This window comes from Ochotona princeps, chromosome X (assembly GCF_030435755.1).
Source record: "Ochotona princeps isolate mOchPri1 chromosome X, mOchPri1.hap1, whole genome shotgun sequence".
Lineage (NCBI taxonomy): Eukaryota > Metazoa > Chordata > Mammalia > Lagomorpha > Ochotonidae > Ochotona > Ochotona princeps.
Genome location: NC_080865.1, coordinates 72996567 through 73018984, shown reverse-complemented (window position 1 = coordinate 73018984; position 22418 = coordinate 72996567). Strand labels below are relative to the sequence as shown.

At 42.2% G+C, this 22418-nt stretch overlaps 1 protein-coding gene across 6 annotated transcripts in view; it reads left to right on the top strand.

Moving 5' to 3' along the window:
- Positions 1-18121: 18121 nt before the first annotated feature.
- Positions 18122-22418, top strand: part of ACSL4 (acyl-CoA synthetase long chain family member 4) — a 90995-nt gene continuing 86698 nt past the window's right edge. For 5 of the 6 annotated variants that reach the window (XM_058659036.1, XM_036497865.2, XM_058659037.1 and 2 more), the window contains exon 1: positions 18131-18262. The gene's annotated coding sequence lies outside the window, so the exon portion shown is untranslated. Of the gene's footprint in view, positions 18263-22418 lie in introns of all 6 variants that reach the window. The other variant, XM_004590183.3, reaches the window with a different exon arrangement.

The following is a 22418-nucleotide window of genomic DNA, read 5'->3' as shown; positions in this document are numbered from 1 at the left end:
CATGCATTTCAATTACACAATGCTAAGAATCTAAGGATATTTCTTTTGCTCCTTCCCTCCTTTTCCCCTCACCCCTCTTTATTCATTCTTTTAAAAATTTTTGTAATAACAGTTTCAATTTATAAACAGGGAATAAGTAATCCACTAAATATAGTGTTCCACAAGTAAACAGTAGAAAGACCCTGTTCCACAGGAATGTAACAAGGCTTATAAACAACAATAAAATCATAAGCTGTCAATTTTGGTCATATGCATTCAGGGTTTTTTTATGATATTCTAAATATTAGCTACCACAAATTAAAGAAGGCATGATAATTATCTGGCTATTTCACTAACCGTCTCCAGTTGCATCCGTTTTTTGTTAAAAAAAAAAAAAGATAGGATTTCTTTTTTGTTTGTTTTGAAAGAAGTATTTTCTTTATTGGAAGGTCAAATTTATAGAGAGAATGAGAGATAAAGAAAGATTCTCTGATCCTGGTTTAGTCTCCAACTGGCCACAGCTGCAGGAACTGAGCCAATCCAGAGCCAGGAGCCAGGAGCCTCCTCTGGGTCTGCCACTCAAGTGCTGGGTCCCTCTACTTGACTTCCCAGGCTACAGGCAGGGAGCTGGAGGGAAGTGGAGCAGCAGAACACGAATTGGCACCCATATGGGATCCTGGTGCATGCAAGGCAGAGACTTTAGCCACTATGCCACAACGCCAGGCCGGAGGATTTTTTTTCTTTTCTTTTCTTTTCTTTTTTTAAGATTCATTTTATTTTTATTGGAAAGTCAGATATACAGAGAGGAGGACACAGAGAGAGAAAGATCTTTCATCCTCTGATGTACTCCCAAAGCGGTCACAACCAAAGCCAGGAGCTTCTTTTGGGTCTTCTATATGGGTGCAGGGACCCACATGTTTGGGCCGTCCTCGACTGCTTTCCCAGGTCACAAGCAGGGAGCTGGATGGAACGCAGGGCTGGCGGTACTGGAACCAGTGCCCATGTGTGATGCCGGCACGTTCATGGCAAGGACTTCAGCTGCTAGGCTACTGTGCTGGATCCTGGCAGGAGGATTTCAATTTTTATGGCTAAGTATTATTCCATTGTGTATATATATCATTTTTTCTCTAGTTTATCAGTTGATTCTGTATCTTAGTCATTGTAAATTGAGCTACAGATAACTTTCATATGCTAATTATATTTCCTTTGGGTCAATTTTTAGGGGTGGCACAGGTGAATCATATGGTAGATGCATTTTCAGATTTCTAAGGAATCTCCATGCTGTCTTCCAAAATGGTGCGCCAGTTTACATTCTTACCAATTATGTGTAGGGTACTCCCCCCACTTCTCACCAGCGTTTACTATTATAATTATTTTTTAAATTTTTGGATGATAACCATTCTAACTGAGGTGAAATGAGATCTCACCGTGGTTTTTATTCATATTTCCCTCATGGCTAGTGATCTTGAGCATTTTTCCTGTGTTTGGTGGTCATTTGTATTTCATTTTTAAAACAATGTTTGTACATATCCTTTCTTAACTGGATTATCTCTTTTGTTGATGTTGTGTTTCTTGAGCTATTTATAGATCCTGGATACTAATCCGTTATCTGTTACATAGTTTGCAATCTTTTCTTCTGGCTTCACTTTGTTGCGTGTTTCCTTTGCTATGCAGAAGCTTCTTAACTTGATGCAGTCCCGTTTGTCTCATTTTGCTTTTATTGCCTGTGTTTCTGGGGTCTTAGTCCAGAAGTTTTTTCTACGCCAGTTTCTTGCAGTCTTTCCCCTAATTTAATGGTATCCACTCACAGACTTAGCTCTTTGATCTGCTGTATTTTTGTATAGGCTGTAAGTTAGGAGTCCTGTTTCATACTTCTGCATGTGGAGATCTATTTTTTTCCTCAACACCATTTATTGAAGGGACATCCTTTCTCCAGGTAGTGTTTTTCTTCATTCTTTCATCGCAATTTATTTCTTTTTTTACAATAATGGTATGGTGGGTAATTAAAAAGACATGAATTTAAGCATTTTAAAATAAGCAATTTAATGTCATTTAGTATGTTTGCAGTGTTATGTAAGCACAACTTCTGTCTACTGCCAAAACGGTTCCATCACTCCAAAATTAACCTCCTGAGCCATTAAGCAATTATGTTCCTTACCCTTAGCTTGAGGTATCCACAGTTCTGCATTCTTTCTCTGAGTTGATTTTAAATATTTCTTATTAATGGGATCATAAATTATCTCTTATGTCTTCTTTAACAGCATACCACGTACAAGGTTCACCCACGTTTTAGTACCTATTTTCCTTTTTTAAGATTTATTTATTTTTATTGGAATGTGGAGCAGATTTTCAGAGAGGAGAGACAGAGAGAAGGATCTTCTATCCACTGGTCACTCCCCAAATGGTTTCAATGGCTGGAGCTGAGCCAATCTGAAGCCAGGAGCCAGGTTCCTCTCTGGGTCTCCCACAATGGTATAGTGTCCCAAGGTTTTGGGCCGTGCTCTGTTGTTTTCTTGGGCCATAAACAAGGAACTGGATGGGAGGTGGCACAGCCAGGATATGAAGCGGCACACATATTTGATTTCAGCAGTGTTTCAAGATGAGGATTTGGCCACTGGCCATCAGGTTGGGCCCTTTAGTACCTATTTTCAAGGATGAAAAATATTTCAGTGTATGAATATGCCAGACTTATTCAATCATCTTTTGATTTAGGTTGTTTCTACCTTTCAACTTTAATGGAGAATACTAGTATGAACACACTTGTGCATGCACTTGAGTCTGTGTTTTAAATATTTGGGGTATACACTTAGGAGTGGAGTTGTTGAGCTATGTGGCAACTCTAACTTTTTGAGGATTGGTATAGTGAGTGTGTTCCACAGCAGCTGTATCATTTATATCCCCAATAGCGATGAAGGAAGATTCTCACTTCCCCAAATTCTTGCTAACCTCTATTATTTTCCATTTTCTTAAAATATTTACTTCTTTATTGCAAGATATAGGTTCACTGGTTCACTCACCAAATGCCCATGATACATGGAATTGAGCCAGGCAAAAGCAGGGACTCAATTCAGGATGTATGGGTGGCAGGAAACCAGTCACTGGAGACATCGGTGTTGCTGCCAGGGTCTGAATTAGCAGGAAGCTGGAGTTAGGAGCAGGAGCCAGATATTGAACACCAGGCACACGGGTACTTTAACTGCTAGGTTAAAAGCTTGCCTCTGATTTTTTGCTGTTGTTTCAGTCATTCTCCTAGGTGTTAAGTGATTTCCGTGTGCTTTTGATTTTCCATTATCTTAAAGACTGGGAAAGCTATGCATCTTTGCTTGTATTTGTTGGTCATTTTTCAGTATAGTGTCTTTACTTTTTTTTAAGACAGTTAGGCATTTTTTTCAATTTCTTTTATATGGTTTAAAAGATGGGACCATTGGGAGTCCAGGTAAGTCTGCTCAGAGCTGCAGGTGTCTCAATCTCCCAGTCAAATGGCTCGGCTGGAAGAACCTGAGCCAGGCCAGACTTCCTGCTGGGAATCCTAGCTAACTTACAAGGCTGTCAAGCGATGGGCAAATCCTGGGGTTGTTCAAGCCAGAGGTCCGAGAATTTCCTCCAATCACAGTGATGATGCTGAGGACAGATCTCCGTGACAGCTCCAGGCATTCTCAGGATCATGGCTCCGCCCACAACCGCCATGTTCGTGGCCCCAGTCCTGGTAAGCCTGCTCAGAAGTGCCAGTGTCAGAATCTCCCACCATGTTGCCATACCTGAAAGAACCCGTGCCCGTGCCAGACTTCCTCCTGTGGATTCTAGCCCTCCGTACACCGCTGCCAAGAAGTGAGTGAACCGTGGGCTTGAGGGATGGCCAGAGTGACAACAGAGAAGGGCTTCACCTGCTGGCCACTTGGTGGGAGCTCTGGGAATTTGGGTTCCAGAAATTACTGCATAGGGATATCCATGAGTACGGCCACAGTACCTGTAAGTGAGGAATGAATCCTGAGGGATACTCAATGACAGGGTCCCTGTACTTGAAGGTAAGAAAGGGGACTGAGACCTGGTGATTTGGAGGAAAGAGACCAGAAGATCTGTATGGGTCAGACTCATGAACCAGCCCACATGGGAATGCAGAGTGGCGCTTATTAGCATGGAACATTGCTGACTACCTCATGCCAATACACGCAAAAGCTAGGGCTGGGGGCCTGTCTAGCAGGCCTAGATCCTAGTACCTGACTGAATATTGGAACAGGGGACAGGTCACATTAGGGAAGGTCAGGACACCAAAGAGCACTCGAGAGAATCAGGTCCAGGGGTAGATTGTGTGTGTGTGGGGGGGGGGCGGGATTTGTGGTTGAAACCCTGTGTAAGTCCCACTGGTTAGCTCAAGAGTTGGGGTGGTGATGGGCTGAGCTAGGTGTGAGCATGGAATTTGCCAACACTCACATGTACTGGCACCAAGAATAGTCTTGGCAAGTCCAGGCTGCAACGCTCACACGTGTATCCTAAAACAGGGTGTCGGGTGGGCTAGGCCACAACATTCCCCAGCTCGTACTAGGCCAAGATGGAGGCACAGACTATGTCAGACAAGGGCCTAACACCTGCTGGCATGTGTGAAATCTGGGTCTGGGAGTGGGTCGAGTGGGGGACGTGGGATACTCCCCTAGTGGGTCATAGCTCCCGCTGGTGAGCACGTGGTTCAGGCCTGGGAGTCAAGCAAGCTGGAAATGGTAGCTCCAACTGTTGGCCAACGTATGGTTGGTTTTGGAAGGGGCGGGCCCTGCAGAGCTGAGCAAGCCTTAGCTCACTGGCAAGTGCAGAAACCAGGCTGGAGCAGGTCATGCTGGACTAGGCTGGCACACTTACGGGCTTGTATGACCCATGGATGGGAGAGACTGAGTAGCGCCAGGTTCCAGCACCTGCCAGAGATAGCTGGGGCTGAGGGCAGACCGGGTCAGGCCAGGCTACAGCATCTAAGGCAAAGGCCAAGACAGGTGAGGGACTATGCCAAGCTGGGTCAGAACAACCACTGGCACTCGCAAGATCTATGCCTGGGAACAGGCCTGGTTGGGGAACTAAGGGGATGCCTTGGCTGGGTTGTGGTTCCCACTGGTGAGTGCGAAGGCCAAAGTGGGTGCTGCTTTCTAGTCAGGGCAGGGCTGCAATGTTTCTTGCCACAAGTGTGGACTGTGTCTGGGATGTACCAGACTGGGCTAGCCTCCAGCACCCACTGGTACTCATGGGAACCAGGGTAGATATAGGAAGGGCTGGGCTAGGTCTTTGCCCCTGCTGAGCCAGGTGTGAGCTGTGACTGAGTGTGAAGCAGGCTTGGCTGGGCTGTAACACCCAACAGAAAAAAACGGGAATTGGGTGAAGGCTGTCAGGAAAGAGTACTGCTCCTGCTAGGACACAAGGTACACTAAGGAGGGCTGGACCATGGACCCACTGGTGTGTTTGACACCTGGCATTGGGACCAGTTCTGATGGAGGAGCTTGGGCAACTCCTCTGTCAGATCATGGTCATTGCAGGTGAGCGCAAGAACCACGATGGTGAGAAGCCCGGACCAGGCCAGGGAACCATACCCACTGGCATACGTTTGGTCCAGGTTGGGAACAAACCAGGCTAGACCAGTTCATATCACCTGCTGGAGAATCTGAGCATCAGAATGGTGTGTGGATCAGGCCAGGTTGGGTCACAACATAAGCCAGTTCACATGAGCATCAGGACTGGGGGCCTGATGGGCAGGGCTAGGCTATAGCCCCCACCAGCGTGAGTTGCAAGTGGGGCGGGAGAGGACCAGCCATGCTACAACACCCACTGCCAAATGCTGAGGAGAGGTGGGCCATGTCAGACTGGGCTACAGCACCAACCAGCACATGTGAGTCCCGGGGGCAATGGAGGGCTCCCCTGCTGGACCACCACTCCCACTGAGAGTGTGAGTTGGGATGGGGACAGACCAGGCTGGGTAGGGCTATGACACCTGTTCACCCCATGTGGGCTGGATCAGGTGCAAGTCAGGCTGTGTTGACTATTCCTACCGATGCATGCATAAGTCAGAGTGAGTGTGGGTTGGTTGGGCTTTGCCACAGCATCAGCTGGCAGATGCTGGCACTGGGGGCCAAGTTTAACTTCTGTCAAGTTAAACTGCAGAACCACCTGGAGAGTGCAAGTTCTGGGAGTGGGAGTGGCCCCATTAGGGAAACAGTGGGCACCTCCCTCTTAGGTTGCCACTCCCACTGGTGAGCATGAGAACCAGGACTGGGGCAGGCATGATGAGACAGAGAGTGGCACCTGCCTGCCTGCAGGTGTGTGGGCTGGATAGTGTGACTGGTTGGGTTGATCTAGGCTACACTGCCCATTGACATGTATGAGAGGTGAATGGGATGTGGGACAGACTGGACCAGTCTGCTGTACCTACTGACAAGCACGGAACCAGGACAGGGTTTGGGCCTGGTGGGGGTTAATGTGGGTCACTCAGACTAGGCTGTGGCCCCAACTTGTGTACGTGAAGGCCAAGTGTGTGGTGGCAGGATCGGGCTGCTGTGCAACACCCATTGGTTTGTGTAAGTGACAGGGCTGGAGACAGAAGTGACCCAGCAGTTGCAACCACCAGCATGTGCATAAGCTGATTGGAGTGACAGACTGTGCCTGGCCCTGTATTGGTGGGCACACACAAGATTCAGTTCTGGGATCACCTCAGATGCAATTTCTATGGGGATCCCCCAAACTGAATTTCTGGACTCAGCACCCAACTTTGGAGAGATTTGCAGGTTCTGTGGTCTGATCGTGGAGTGCATGTGTCATACCTGGGCCTCCTCAGTGGCTTAGATGAAGAAACGGCCAGCATATCCAGGTGCACATGGAGGATATGGCAGTACACTGGAGCCTGCAGAGGACACCAGGTGCCACAAGCAGTGTACAGAGGACAAAGCAAGTCGAGCGCCTACCCAGCCCAAGTGTTGGTAGTGAATAACTGGGCAAATGGAGACTCTAAGGTGGACTATGTCAGCCTGTGGATTTCGGAGAGATTTTTTCGTGTTTGCCGTGGCGGGATTGGCAGCAATTCAGAAATGTTTAACTATTGAGACCTCATGAACAGTACTGTCAAAGCATGCTCCACATCGGGACCCTGTGGTGGTGATGTCGAGTGGCTGTCCTCCAGCCCAGGGTGTAGACACATTTATGAGGCTGGGTGTTGCTTCTCTCCTTGTCTCTCCACTTTCCCTAGATATAGGAAGGAAAAAAAATTGGATGTGTAAATGGTGATTTCACCCACTTTACTGTAGCCCTTGGCACTAATCACCCTAACAAATTATGTAAAAAATCATCAAAAGTAAAAAGTAATTAATTCAGAAAGATGGGACCATCAGCAGCAGACAAGCACAAGGGAGTGAGTATTGGTGTTTACTAGATCTCCCAAATGGATTGCTGTGTCTGGTTGTTTAGAATGCCAAATTTCCTGCAACAGTGCTTTTCTGATATCAATTACAAAGGTTGAAATATTTGCTGACACAGTTAAACAAAATGTCTGGCTGTCCCAAGATTGACAGGTTTGACTTAGAGAAGGCAGATGTATTTGGGGTCAAGGTATTGATGCCAAAAATCCATTGGGTGTGGAGGAGGCTGCAGTCTTGTAGTGAAGTGGATCTCTGTAGAGTAGCTTGAGCCAATGAAGACAATTTTGGAATGTGTTGGAAATCTTTGGTAATTTTTTTTCCTTAGAAAATTGTATAGAGAACTCCTAATTTTCTTTCAAAAATTATGTTTGCTCTCCAAGATACATTCACATATATTGAATAGAATTTATTTTCTTTTTTTACATACTCCAGATGGTTTACTTATCTAATAAATAAAGACATCTTAATACATGTAGTTATGACAATTCTTTTTACGTGTAGGTTGTAAAACCTCTGGGAAATTGGCATGTACTAGGCAATGTGGCAAAGTGGGGTCACTTTCAGTGGTGGCCAGGGCCAGGTGATCTGGGTTCTGGTTCCCAGTTCTTTAATAGCGAATTTTGTAACCTTGGATAAATTATTTAACATTTTGGAGCTCAAGCTTCCTTATTTGTAATAAAGAAATGACAGGGGTCTGTTATGTTATACTTCCAAAGTCCCTATTGGAGAAATGAATGTGTTACTTTAAATCTCAAATGCAAATTCATAGTCTTTCTTTCTTTGCATGGTTGCTTCAGTCAAACATGTACCAATAGAAAATGCTTTTTAAAAAGCACTCAATGTGTGGGACCCATGGTGTACTATGCTAAGTCTCCATCTGTGGTGCTGGCATCCCTTATGGATGCTGATTTGTGTCCTAGTTGCTCTACTACCCATCCAGCTCCCTGCTAGTGGCCTGGGAAAGCAGTTGAGGATGGCCCAAAGCCCTGGGACTCTGCACTATTGTCTGGAGACCCAGAAGGGTCCCCTGGCTTCCAGTTTCACATTGGCTCAGCTCCAGCCATTGTGGTTATTTGGGGAGTAAACCAGCACATGGAAGACCTCTCCCTCTAGTCTCTTTTCACTGCAACTCTGATTTTGTTTCTTTTTTTTTTTTAAGATTTTTTTTTTTAAAATTGGAAAGTCAGATATACAGAGAGGAGGGCAGGCAGAGGGGAAGATCTTCTGTCTGCTGATTCACTCCCCAAGCAGCTGCAGTGGCCAAAGTTGAGCCCATCTGAAACCAGGAGCCAGGAGCATCTTCTGGGTCTCCCGCGAGTGTGCAGGGTCCCAAGGTTTTGCGCCATCCTCAACTACATTTCAGGCCACAGGCAGGGAACTGGATTGGAAGCGGGGCCGCTGGGACTGGAACGAGCGCTCATATTGCATCCCAGTGCTTGTAAGGTAACGACATTTACAGCTAGGCTACTGCACTGGGCTCAACTCTGATTCTGAAATACAAATATAAATATATAACATGTTGTGCCCAGATTTTGAGATTCCCCAGAAATCACCAGGAGTCTGAAGTCGATCCAAGTGCACAAGAATGGTTTATTGAAGCTCAGCACAACCGAGCCTGGGTTCTTGGTGGAGAGCAGACAGCTGGCCGACCGACCGGCCAGCCGGGCGGCTGGCCGGGACCAACATGCCTTACCAGGAGTGTGGCCCCGAACAGCACATTCATAGGGTTTTTAATAGGGGCAGTCCAGAATAGCTTGAAAAGTCTGCAAGGTGAGGAGAAATAGCACCCATTCCCTACATATCTAGGCTAGACAGCCCATGCTTCCAGCAACTAAGGTAAGCAACTACTTAATTACTTGGAGCCACCTGTGAGATAACCAGATCTAGGTGGGTCTTGATTTATAAGAATTGGGACTCATCAGTAGTAAAGGTCAGATAGGCTTTTTGGCCTGCAAGCTCATATAGTTTCTTAGTAGCAATGAGCCCTGAACAAATGCTTGGCATTTTGAAACTGAGGTTCTTAAAACACAGTTACACAAAATAGCTGAAAACAAAACAGTTAACAAAATCTCAGAAAAACAAAACAAAACAACAACAACAACAACAACAAAACCATAAAGGCTCAGTGAACGTAGACTACACAGTGCTGAAGACATGCTCCCTTTTGTGTCCTGGCCAAGTGCCCTTTTACACTTGTCCATGTGGTGATCTGGTCTGAGGTTTGTTTCCTAATCTATGTTTTGCAATGTGTGTCAGAAATGTTTGCTTATCAAACATAACGCAACCAGCTCAGACAGGATCTAGCTGTATTTCCTAGTCAGTGGCTAAAACTTTTGTCATCCTCTGAACTTTTCCAGTTTCTCATTCTGTAACCTATGTGACCTCAAATGATGACACACCTTGACTTTCATCTAATCCGGAGATGTGTTTGTATTTTCTACAGGAGGGTTCAGGGTTTGCAATGCATTTTTTCCCTCCTTCCACTGCTGAATGCCATGCTGGCCTGCTAACCTAGAGTTCTGTGTCAACTAATTGCCAACTGTGTCTGCTAACCAAGAGTTCTGTGTCAACTAATTGCTTCGGTTTCTGGTGAGGTTTTGGGAGCCAGAATCGAAGGCCACTTTACATTTAGACACAGCACAGCAGGATCTTGTTTACAATTTGAGGCTTAAGATAAAAAACAATGAAGGGGACCAAACTTGATGGTATTTACTTCCAATTTGTTTTCTTTCTTTCTTTTTTTAATAGATGAAACCTGGAAGCAAACTATCTGGTAACTATATCAGGGAACTTACTGCATTATCTTAAGACCTAATGTTGATCTTTTCATTACCCTTTGGCTATTTGTTTTTTGATAATTTGCAGAGAACACTTTGCATCAGTGACTTTCTGTTGCTGTTTCTGTGTTGTCTTTCACTCAGCCCCAAGTCAGCTTATTTATATATAAAAAAAAAAAATCCGGCAAACCACTGAGAAACAAGCTAGGGTGTGGGGTGTGGGAAGGGAGGTTAAGATAGAGCCTGAGTGTTAATGATAGTATGTCCTGTATAATTAAACTGTCTGTCCCCCTCCACGTTTTTTTCCCTAAAAGAATGTTTAAAATTGTACCTGTACAAAAATCTTCCCAAACTCAGTTCCTTAACCAAATATATGATCTTCCTCTCTGTTCTGAATCAAACACTATTTGGGATTAGTAATATATATTTTTTTTAAATAAAGCAAACATTTATTAAACTATAATAAAAAACATTCGATCAAATTACAAAACCTGAGCAAGAAAAACAAACGGCACATGCTTAACTGTAGTTGACATTCAAATAAAATTTACATTCCCAAAATATTATACAGTAATTAGAAAATACCAGCCAAAGTAATATTAGGATACTTTTACGTGCGATCTCAACAAATTTGAACAGAAGCAAATTTTAACAAAGGTAAATTTTACAGTGAAACATGGCAGTAGATTAAGGATCTTAACATGTTTATTTTACTGCTATTTGACACTATGACACAAAAATAAGAGGATTTACTTGACATTTTTAATAAATATCTCATGGGCTGTTGAGTGCCTTACTGGTGAAAAGATTTAACTGGCTAATCTCATCAATCCATTTTGTACATTTAGTAAGCATCATCTCTGCCCTACATAACTCTTAATGCAATTCACAGCACACAAATTGTTATCAAATTAAATACATAATCAACTCGGACTAGTAATATTTTTGAAGAATTATTATATTGAATTTAGTATAAAATTATCTTTGGGAATCTATAACAGATTAGTATGTGAATTTGTTTTCTTATTATCAATAGGAGTATTGCTACAAATTATTGTTTTCTGTTGCTTTTGACAATCAGCGAATTTGTTATGTTGATATGCATCAATTAGCTCAAAATTGTCACTTGATTCATTAGCTTCCCTCTAGTTCTTCTAGGAAACCAGAAAGAAATGCATATTTATATGAAAAGATGTCCATGATAGTACCATGTAAGGCAATGCAAAAATTTAGGAACCAACCTAAATGTCTCATAACAAATAAAGTTGGTTAAATAAATTATGTGACATTACATGCTAGAAAGTGATGCTACTAAATACTACGTCTTTAAAATAACTCTTAGTAACATCCAGGGTAGCTCATGTTGAGTGTTAGGTTAAAAATAGTACACAATGTTTTGTGTGGTCTAGTGCCTGGACTTGTTATTTGCCTCTGGCTCCTGACTGCAGCTTCCAGCTAATGAAAGGAGGCAGCAGTACTCAACCCAGTGGCTGAGTTCCCTTTACCCATATAAAACACCTGGATTGAGTTCCCAGTTCCCAGCTGAGATAGGACCTTTATAGGCACTTGGGGAATGAACCTTCAGAAGTTAACACTCTCTCTGTATATATATATATCTTGCATGTGCGTTCTCTCTTCACCCCTTAAATAAATGAATAAATTTTTAAAATTCCATACATAAATATAGGATGGTTTGACTTTGGAGAAAAAAAAATGAAGCAAAAGAAAATTGTAAAAGGTATATCAAAGTGTTAACAGTGATTCGGGGTGATAGAACTGTAAATGTAAAAAGAATTATTTAGGTATTTTGCTGTTTTCAATATTTTCTAGTAAGAAATTATTGCTTTTAGAAACAGATATAAAAAATTATTAAGCATTTTTATTTAAAGCAAGCAATGAAATATTACTCTGCGTATCATACTGGCAAGATTTTTAGATGATAATTTTCAGTTTTGACTGGGATATGAGAAGCTGGAACTCAACTCTGAATATGAATGTAAATTGGTTGAGCCCTGTTAAAGACAATTAACATTATCATAATGTTCAAAATGTACATAACTCTTTGCTATCTCTACTTACAGGGCTTTGCTATACAAAGAAGTTTGAATATACAATATATATGCAATGATATTAATTGAAATATTAGTTTAATAATGAAAAACTAGGCAAAAGTTCAGAATGCCTGTCAATGGAGATATGTTTAATATATTATCCATATAGCCATACTGTGGAATATTGTGTAACAGCAAAAAAAAAAAAGGAGGTTTGATTATTTAGAGATTAATATTGAAACGACATGGAATGATGTTTGCTACATAATAAGTGAATGAAGCAATGTATAGTATAATATGTACAACATATTCTCACTTTGAGAAAATAAGCATCTTTGACCACATATGTGAACAGTGAACATCTGGAAAGATCTATACCAGATGACTTAACAGCTGTTATCCCAGTGAAGAAGTACAAGAGATCTATCTAGTTTATATCATTATATTTGGACAAAAGAAGTAAAGATGTGCTTCTTTTGTAATAAAATAATAATGGGCAATCAGGGGAAAATCAAAGTTTCCTGAGTGAAAATATGCTTCTTGAGTAGCAGTTCATGAATATATGTTGTCCATCCACAGTGATGTGTATCTATTAAGCATATGGACCTTTTCACATATGCCCTAGTTTGCACCAATGCTTAATTTTATAAAGTCACAAGAAGGAACTGATTCATGAGCTGATCTAGATCCCCCAAACCACACTTCTGCCCTGGGATAGCCAGAGCAGAGTCGTTGAATAATTTTGTAAATATCATAGAAAGAAACTTGTAGAAAGTTGTGGTTAGTCACCAGATTCTGAGCGCTGCCCATAGAGGTATAGTCATCCAGATTAGATGCATGCAAAAATGACTTAAAGTCTATGGGCTCACCTTCAAGGTATTTTCTATAAATGCTGTCTTGTGAGAGGAAGTTACCCTGGGTTTTATATAGAAGTTGGATGTTCCAAAATCAGGTGGTTGTATGCAATAATGCAATGGACATATGAAACATGAACTTCTCAGTCATGAGACTTTTTGCCCAAAATAATAAAATATCGATCACATAGGCTTATTGTGAGGGTTAAATGCACTAATAAATGTAATGTGTTTGAGGCAGTACCTGGCAGATAAAAAGTACTCAATAAATGGTGATTCCTAATTATTCAAATATATTGCTGTAATTCCTACTCAAATTACAATAAATTGGTTTTATACTGTGTGACACATACTATTTTGTCTAGGCAAGAAAAAATGATTTTATGACAGCATTTTAGTTTGAAGAAGGAGTGCTTTAGACTGATGGAATTATAACTTGTTCTGAAGGACTATACTATTGTAACAATATGGGGAAAATCAATTGGGGACTGGGACCTGGGAGCTGGGGGAAATCTCAGATCCTACATAATTACACCATAAAATTCAAAATAAAAAAATCTGAAAGTTAAAGCAGAGTGAATATTTGTAATTAGTGGTTTTGTCCATTTCATAGATGACGTTAACAAAAGGAAGGTTTGAAGGATTGAAGTGAATGGGGATTAGCCTCGTGGTCAGATAGTGATTTTTCTTTTTTTTTGGTAAAGATTTATTTTTATTGGAAACTCAGATATACAGTGAGCGCAACAGCCAGTGCTATGCCGATCCAAAGCCAGAAGCCAGGAACTTCTTTCAGGTCTCCCACATGGGTGCAGGGTCCCAAGGCCCCGGACCATCCTCAACCGCCCCCTTAGGCCACAAGCAGGGAGCTGGATGGGAAGTGGAGCAGCCAGGACTAGAGCTGGCGCCCATATGGGATCCTGGCCCATTCAAGGGGAGGACTTTAGCTGCCAGGTCACACCACTGGGCCCCAGATAGTGATTTTGAGAATGAAGTATCTGTAGGCCATTCCTCAAGGACATTAGCTTTTGGCTGTAACAAAAGTCACTCAATAAGGAAAATATAGAGAAAGACCTTCGTGGTACTAGCTTCCTTTTCTTTTTTTCTCATCTGTTAGAGAGGTTGAACTTAGTCATTAGTAGCCATTATTTTCTATATACTTGACATGAATCAGACGGTTTACAAGCATTATTTCACTTAAATGCTCCCTCAGAAAAGCCTTATGAGTGAGGTTCTATTACTATCCCCAGTTGACAGATAAAGAGGTTGAGGCTTGGAAAGAGTTTACGAAAGTTGATCTAGCGTGGTCTATGAGCCAAGTTCATATGATTTCCATGTTGCCAATAAGTGACCTGCTAGCTCTAATGGTTGATGATTGAGTAAGGGAAATGTTAGATTTTTGTTGATCTTTCACTTGCCTTTTAAGAATCAGATGGTTGGAATCTTTTATATGTGTGAAAGAGAGAGTTAAGGGGAGTTATGATGTTTATGCTTTATCTTTCTTAATAGAACTAGGCTTGAATCATTAAAGACAGCACGCAAAATTATAGCAAAGATAATTCTTTTTAAGTTTTATGGTAATTATAATGTATTTTCATTTATTCACTTCTTAATGGAATTTGGAACATTCATTGTTTTTTTTCCTATTTCCTTTATTTTATTTTATTTTTCATGATTCAATTCTATAGGATGTGGGATTTCGTCTTCCACCCTCCCCATTTCCTTTCTCTCCCACTGATTTCCCTGATATTTTCCTTTCCAGGAAGGTTAATAAATGTCAAGGGTAAATGTGAAGACGTTACTTAGAGGGGATATGAGCTAGCTTTAAAAAGGACAAAGAACAAGTTTCATCAAGGAAGTAAAGTTAATTTAATTTACATCAAGACCCCCACTGGGATTTTGATTTGGATGGTACTGACTAGCTAGATTAATCTGGAAAGAAAGACCTGACTCTTTATAATACTGTGTCTTCCATCTAGGCTCATTATACTTCCATTGTTTTGGTCTTTCAGTTAATTTAAAAGTCCAGCCAGTATACAAAATGAAAAGAAATGATTATTGAAAAGATGAACCATTGCTGAAAAAAAAAAGAAAACAACGTTTAGATCTAGCTGTTACACCTTTGACCATTTTTGAAAAGAATGGCTTAGGTTATTATTTATGTTCACAGTGAGATCATGTGATACCTGGGTTTCTGATTTCACCAGTTGTTTCAGACACACGACTAAAGACAATATTTGGCCTGGTTTTGGGGGCTACAAAAATGAGGTTTCTTACTGGTAAACCTTAACATAACTTGCTTACTCAAATATTATTATAAGGTCTCACTGCTTGTAGGTGGACCACAGGAGGAAATTATTATTCTTGTTACACAGTCAATGAAGAACAGTTGTTTTGTGTCCTTCCATAAATAACTAATGCCAAGAGCAGTTTGGCTATCTGTTTCGGCTTCGTGTTACAGAGGAGTAAGGGGGGCAAGGCGTAAGTATCAGCGCCTGGAAACAGAGACCTGCTGTTTAAGTTCTATTTAACTTCTACCAGTTCAGTTTTCACGCTTTCAATGCTCTGTGTTGTATTGTGAACCTATCAGTTGCATTATACATCTCTGGAATGTGTCCATTTTTCCAAAGATTTACATATTCTGTTTCTAATTGGATCCGTAGTTCTGGGTAGGACTCATTACTGAAGGAGCCTCACCATCCTGGGTCATGGACAGGACCCAGGTCTGGACATCATGGGGACTATGGAAGGAAAGACAGGCTTTGTTGTTGGTTAGGCATGTGCTGGACAAGTCATTTAATCTGCATCTGTTTCTTCATCTGTGAGGCAGGGATAATAATCTCCCGTCTTCTTAGTTGGTAAACAATGGTGCAAATGTTCTCTCTCAAATGTCACACAGCTGCTTAGGGAATGTTTCGCTCCTGGGTAAGTAGTTCTTGGAGCATTTCTGGTGACAAGAAAGTAAACAAGGTTTTTTTTTTTATTTAAAAAATTTTTTTTGACCCTCACAAAGTAAAAACAGAAAAGCCAGAAACAACAGCATGGATGGGTTTTGTTTCCTTCTTGAGGTAGCTTTTCTTTCCTCTTTATCTGGGGTGTGGTTAGATGTGCAGAAAAGGTGAGATGTGGGAGGTGATAAAGATAGCCAGTCATGTTTAAACAAGGACAATCCCGACCATTCCCGTTTGTTTCTCCTTGCGATAGATATCTGTGTTATGTGCACACCCTCATATGTATCTGTATGTATTTACTGAATACAGATGCGGATACACAAGCAAATAACAACCGATAGCTACAGGAGATCCTGGTTTCTTCCCTTTTATAACTTCTTCATTTTGGGGAACTTCTGTGAGCTGAGTACTCAATATTCGCAGGAAATTACCTAATTGAAAGTGTCTGGACTAAGAGTCTGATAATAAAGGAAATGGGCAGAAGCACTATTATTTAATTACGTGTTCTTTTTTTTTTATCTTGGTCCAGTGGATAGATTTCTGTGTTCTGCCGGCTCTGTACTGTGCCTATGTTTTAATTCTACAGCAAGACACCAAGTTTCTTCGATATGGGGATGCTCATTCCTTCCATCTCTTTTGTGTTAACCTTACTTTAGATGACAGTGCTCTGTACTCCCAGTTACCCAGTGAGTTCTAGAATTGCCAAAATGATTATTTCTGATATTACAACAAAATCTTGTAAAATCAACAAGACAAACTAGTAGTGAAGTCTGCAATTTGCCGGGTCAATGTTTAAAAATGACTGCCGTGGCCACATTTAAGGGCAAATTATGTAGAAGAAGATGGGTCTGTTGTACACTGAGTACTCTATCTTTGGAAGAGTAGCACACAAAGCTGTGGCTGTGCTCTCAGTTAACCAGCTACAGCGAGACCTTGGATGCTTATTAACAATTCAAATTTCTCAGCCTTACCCTTATCTCAGTCAGAATATCCAGATATTTTAGGTACAGGTATCCATATTTTAACGAGCACCCAAATGATTCTGGTGCACACTGAAGTTGAAGAACTATTCCAGCGCTTAATCTGAGATGTTGAGGCAAATACGAGGGCATTTTATAAAGTTGGTGGAAAAAATAAGATTTTTGCTGCAAAAATTTTTTGCAACCCATGTACACAACATATACACATAGAAGCACTCACAACGCTGGCAATTCTATAGGCAAATGGAAAACAGCAAGAAGTGAAATGTCCATTAGCCGCAAGAAAAGGCGAGTCCACCATTATGCGTCAGGGACTGGAAAATACGTGACATTTATCTCTTTTAGTTGATGTATCGTTGGCAGTTTGTCGTGATCCGTTTGCAATTATCATCGACCCCTTTTGAGGTCCTGAGCCAATTTGCTGGAATTTTATTTTTGACAGCGATTTCTCCCATCTTTTGGAAACAGCTGGCTTAGAAACAACGACCCAGGCCAATAACGGAATCACAGTTCCTTTGCCAAAGTGCCGTCGTGGAACCAAAAAGCAAAACGTGCTAAACCTGGCATCCTTGCGACTAGGACACAGAGGCAATCTTTATGCAGAGGGAGATAAGATAAACGGATGAGAGGCTTTTGAACAGGCCCCCAGGAGCTAGATGCCTTCAGTTAAGAGCGTTAAGATCTCTCCCCTAAAAGAAGAACAATAAGTGCAAAGATGAGTATCTTAAAGGGAAGCTGGAGGATGACCCCAGGGGTACTTTCATTCTAGGGTGGAGCCCTGGGAAGTTTGGGCAGGTGCGGGCGTGAGCCTCTTCAGCCTCTCACTGCCCTTAAGGCACCAAGACCCTCGGAAACACTCTCGATCAAGCCGGGCGGCAGCACTAAGCTGCCGGGAGCCTTTAGGCGCTCCAGCGCCCGCGCCTCCCTCCCTTCGCCCCTTAGAAGCGGGCTGAGCCCCGCCTGCTCGGCTGACGTCCCCGGCGAGCAGGGGCGGGCGCGTGGGTGGGCCGAGCCGTCCGCTGCCTGCGATTCGGCCGGCGCAGCCACACCACCGCGCGCCCCCGCTCCGCCCGCCCCTCCAGGCTCCTCTTTTCCGGGCTCGCGCCCCGCGCCGCGCCGCGCCGCGCCCCGCCTCCGCCTGCTGTGTGCGCGCGCGCCGCTGCGGCTTTTTCTTCGGCCTCCGCCGAGCGCCAGTCCTCGCCCCAGCGCTAGCGGCACGCGGTTGCTCCCCGCCAGCTTGCAGAGTTCCCGGCGCCGGCCGGCTGCTAAGACGCGGAGTGCTGCGTCTCTGGTGAGTAACTCTGCCTGGGGAGACTTGGCGGCTTCCCGGCACCGTTCTCTTCAGATCCCGGGACCATAGCTGTGGGGCGGCTAGAGTGCCTCACCTGAGCCGGGGGAGGGTTGGGTGGGATTTGCCGTTGCTGGGATCCATTAGCTTTCTTCTGGAGTCCAGGCGATTTAACTGCCCTCCCGTCCGCCTGCCTTCTCTTGGGTTCGGGAGGATTTCGGGGTTCACTGTATTCGGATTTGGTTCTTTGCCGCAGTCTGGGGTCGTCGAGACCCCGGCCTGCCTTTTCCCGCCGCTCGCGGCACGCGCAGGGCCAGAGAATCACCCTTTCTGGTCGGCATACTAGGCATTGCCACCAGCCTTTGCAGGAGAGTACCTCAAGTGCTCGCTAGACCTCCAAACGACCTTTAGGGCGCCCCTAGACCTCAGCTCCATTTTGTCCCCTCCCAGGAGCTTTATAAGTGAGGACCACAGTCTTTCCTGCCTTAGAAGCATCCGCCCCTGTGAATGTGACCGATGGATACCTCACCTTCTGATATCCTGAAAGCATCCATACCCTTTGGGTACCTTAGAAAAGAGCCGGGTTCTAGCAGAAGAATGCTCCACCCCCTCCGTCCCCCACCCGGCTCTATCTACATCCCTGCCTTCAGTGGGTGCTGCTGTATATTTAGTATTAGGTTTGTTCACTTCCTCTTCCTCTCATTCGAGCTCCCGAAAGCACGGTGGTTGTTGTCTGTAGGCATACAGAAATCTAGGAGACTATGATTCATTGCCTAACCCCATCAAGGGGTTACATATTTGAAATAAGACGTCATTTCTCCTCTTCACTCCAGCATCTCCTCCTTCAAAGGCATTTGTTTTCCAGCCTCTTGAAATTAATTGCCTTCGTTTGCCCTTTTCACCTTAAAAAAGCAGTCATTCGTTTCTGTGAGAACTGATTGTGAGATAGAGAATAAGAGTAAAATGCATCGAAGTGAACCCTGTTGAAAAAGTAAGCAGTTTTCTTTTTAGAGACTAATGGTTTAATCAGTGGTTCCATTTCCTCTTCTGTAAAAATAAGGATGTGGAACGAAGAACCTAACCCAGGTTCCTTCTAGTGTTGTGGTTCCAAGACCTCGGAATTCTTGCTTAGCATAAACACGTTGCTGCATAAGCATAGACCTGGTTCAAGCTCTGTCTCCCATAGTTGCTTAGCACTTTTGTTTTCTTTTGCCGCTAACAAGAAAGACTTGTCAGTGTTGGTGATGCATAGGGTAGCAAGTGGACATCCAGTTGCAGTACTGCAACTGAACATACCAATCCAAATCTCCCTGGCTTAATGGCTCATTCTGAAATTGTAAAATTGCCCGTGCTTTCCATTCAAGCTGCTAAATAAGCCACATCAGACTCGTGTTAGAATTAACATGCGCTCTACCGTTTAGGTGGAAGAGGAAACATGAAACCATCAGTATGCTTGCACCTTACAAATGCAAAATGAGGTAACTCATTTCCTGATAGAAGTCATTTGAACCCCCCCCCCCCGAAAATCTGTAACTTTTAAATTATAGTCATTAAAAGCTTGAAGAAATTCAAGGTGGTTTGTTTTTTATCCTTTTTACAAAAAAAGCACAAATGATTTAAGTTAGCACTTTTATTTGAAGTCTTACGGGTAGCAAGATATGACTGGACAGAGGAAAGTCTCTGTTCAATGAGAAGAGAGATGAATTGGGACTCTGGAAAAGCACAGATTCTAGTCCCAGGTCTCACTAGATGTGCAAGGTTAACTTTGAACAGATCAACTTAACCTCCAAGTTTATGCAAAAATCTGTGAAACATTTTCAGGATTTGGAATTCACAAGTCTCCCGATCTGAATTCTGTATTCTTATACCGAATACATAATGAGTGTATACACACACACACACACACAGAGAGCAATTTACATTTGGGCTGTGTCATAAATCTTGTTACACTAATTGTTTACAATGATTCTCTCAAAGATGTACGTATACTAATTCCAATTTAGATAATACTTAGTTCTTAATTCACCCTGATTAAATGAGTCACTCTAAGTGGATGTGTACAAATTAAAAAAATTTTTTTGAAGTTTGGTTACTAAGCAGCACTGATTTTTGCTTCCAAGTAGAAATATATATGTGTATCACTTTTTGAAATCGTTCACGGCTTTTAGACATTTGTGAGGTAATGTGCATAGGCTATCTTATGACTAATTGCAAGCAGCTTTAAAAATAGACATACATCTCATTTATTCATTCTTTCAACCATTTTTTTCCTTTGTCTGTAGTTTATTTCATGCTGGATTCTCAGGATATGATGATTAAAGAGTGAGTTTTACAGCCTTTGATTATGATGATGGTGGTGTGGCGAAATAGCTTATATATACGGGTTACTTTATTAAAAGCAACTGTGGCCAAATCCAATCTATAAGCAGTCCTTGGGAAGTTGTGACTTCATAGTGAAAGGATAGATGATAGTAGTATTTGTAGCATATTGACTGTTTTTATCATTGCTTTTATTGCCTGCCTTGGCTTTCAATTGCCTAGCCTTTGGCAGAAGAAAAGTTTTATTTTTCCACACCTGTCATATCCTGGTCTTATTTTGCTTTCTTTTCCTTTTAACTTCTTAATTTTGAAGGGATTATAATAAATAATACCCTGTATCTCATTTCCACCAGTGATAACCGTGTTTAACTATAAGATAACATAATCAGGGAATTGAAATACTCCTAGGTGTAATCCAAGCACATTACACAGGCTTCACTGGTACTATGCATACTCTTGTGTGTGTATATGATTCATTCTATGTAATGTTAGCACAGGCAAGATACAGAAAAGTTCCATAATCAGAGGATTATTTATGTTGCATTTTAATAGTCACAGCCATGTCCCTTCTTCCCTCACTCCTGGTACCCAGTGATCTGACTTCTGTATCTACACCTTCATTACTTCAAGAGGGCTATGTAAGTAGAGCTATACAGTACCAGTGTCTAATCTTTTACATGGGGGCTTTTCTTTGGCTTCATTCCCTGGGGATTTATGCAGGAAAGGCTTATTCCTTTTTATTGTTGAGTAATATTCAGTGGTGTGCACATGTTTAGCCATTGGCTTGATGATGAGCATCTGGTGTTCCAAGGGCTTTTTTGTTTTATTTTGAATTTTGGCCTATTGTGAATAAAACTTGGTGTGTGTTGTGTGTGTGTTCCAACATACATTTTTCCAAGAGTATAATTGTTGGATTGTATGGTATTCATATGTTTCATTTCTCTCTCTTTCTTTCTTAATTTTTTTCAGAGATTTTTAGTTCTTTATTTGAAAGAGAGGGAGTGAGCCAGAACCATCTGGTGGTTTATTCACCACATGGCTGCAACCATCCAGGGCTTCAGCCAGATTTCCTGCATGGGTGGCAAGGATCCAAACATTTGGCTCATCTTTTCCTGCTTTCCCTAGGCCATTAGTAGGGAGCTGGATCAGAAGTGGAGCATCCAGGACTTGAACTGTTGCTTTTATAGGGTGCCATGGTCACAGGGTATGGCTTACCTCGCTGTTATGCTGGCCCCATATGTTTAGCTTTCTGAGGAACTGCTGTTCTGATTCTCATAGTGACTGTCCTTTTACCTTTATCCTAGTGATGTTTGTATGTTCCTCATCGTTGCCAGCATTTTGGCCTTGTCACTGTTTTTCTTTTTTTCTTCCCATCATCACCTTTCCCATCGGTGTATGGTGATAATTCTTTGCAACATCAGTTTGCGTTTTCCTGATGACTAATGACGTTAAATGTCTTTTCATGTGGTTATTTTCCATCTCTGTTTTCTTACAGTGAAATGACTGTTCGTGCCCTTTTTCCCAGTTTCTAGTTGGATCTTTTATAACCTGAGTTTTGAGAGTTCTTTATGTATACTAGATACTGATCCTTTGTTGGATATGTGGTTTGAAAATCTATTTTCCTTGATATTAGCTTGCCTTTCCAACATCTTCAAAGAGAGTTATACAGAACAAAAGGCTTTTAATTTGGATGTTGTCCGGTTAATTTTTTCTTAGTGTTTTCATTTATAGATTGTGCTTTTGATGTCAAGGGGTCTTATATATACTTTTATTGCTTAGTTTCATTCCTTTCTGTTCTTTATAATTCTCATTACTATGAGCAATACAAGCAGTTTCTCTT